Below are 1031 nucleotides of genomic sequence, written 5' to 3'. Positions count from 1 at the left end.
CCCAAGACTATCTAAAACCAATTTTTAAGAGATTTCCTTGAGAAATGCCTACCTGGCAGTACATAAAATGCTACAGTACTGCATGCGTCTGGCACGAGAACCCAAATACCCTCACAGTTCTGTTTTCAAGGTAAATAATTTAAAGATTTTTTAAATGGTATTTGGAGACTACTGATTAAAAAAAGTCTGGCAGCAGGGATATTATCTGCAAATTTCCCAGGACAGAACGTTCTGATCAACTGTGCTGTCAATGTTAATACAAATATTTCAAGAGCCAAGCTTAATTATGTAAATTTGAATGCATCAGATTCTATTCTTAAGCGTCCTCCTTTTATGGGCATGTTTCTGGCAAGATAAAATCATCTACCTGAAGTCAGAGGGGATAGAACTACTACTTTTTGTGCCCAACTACTGAGTCTGATACAACCCAGCTTAGGACCACCACTTTGGAGAACTATCCTCTTTTTACATGTCAAGAACCAATAAAAGGATGATTCTCCTGGAATTTGTGCTTAGCACCTACTCCATAATGAACCACTTCTGAAGGTGTTTTAAAATGGGGGTGGCAGGACATGCATACGCACACTGGGGTGAAGTGATTATAATGCAGGGACAGAGTTAACATCCTTGATCTTTAGGCCTTTCTCATAAAAAATGCTGCTTCAGCAGCTACAAGCAAGCCCCAGAAGGCATAATCTTCTCACCATAAACAGTTAAATACGCAGTGCTGCTCCCAGAAAGTTTGGGTGGAAAGGCAAGAATCCTCTTTCCTGATCCCCACAAGAATGCAACTTTCAGCTAGCAGCACAAATATCTGACTACAAGTTTTCTGCAATATCGCAGCCTACCTAGAGAAAAGTGATTTTGCAGCTTTTAAACTATCGTTACTTGCGGCAGTCATCTCTAGAGACTGATTAAGCATCAACTATGCATGTCTTTTTATTTTAAAAATAACTGTTAGCTTCTTCAAATCTTAACAGGGAGAAAAACGAACATGCAGGCCAGGTGTAGCAAGACACCTCCACTGTCAT

The 1031-nt window shown here is 39.8% G+C and overlaps 1 protein-coding gene across 7 annotated transcripts in view; it reads right to left on the bottom strand.

The window, feature by feature from the left end:
* DAZAP1 (DAZ associated protein 1) overlaps nt 1-1031 on the bottom strand; it is a 29584-nt gene that overhangs the window by 4180 nt on the left and 24373 nt on the right. The gene's annotated exons all lie outside the window — the stretch shown is intronic.

This window comes from Gavialis gangeticus, unplaced genomic scaffold (assembly GCF_001723915.1).
Source record: "Gavialis gangeticus isolate Ggan-Ray unplaced genomic scaffold, GavGan_comp1, whole genome shotgun sequence".
NCBI classification, from domain to species: Eukaryota; Metazoa; Chordata; order Crocodylia; family Gavialidae; genus Gavialis; species Gavialis gangeticus.
Note: the sequence above shows the minus strand (reverse complement) of the source record. Positions and strands in the feature narration are given on the sequence as shown.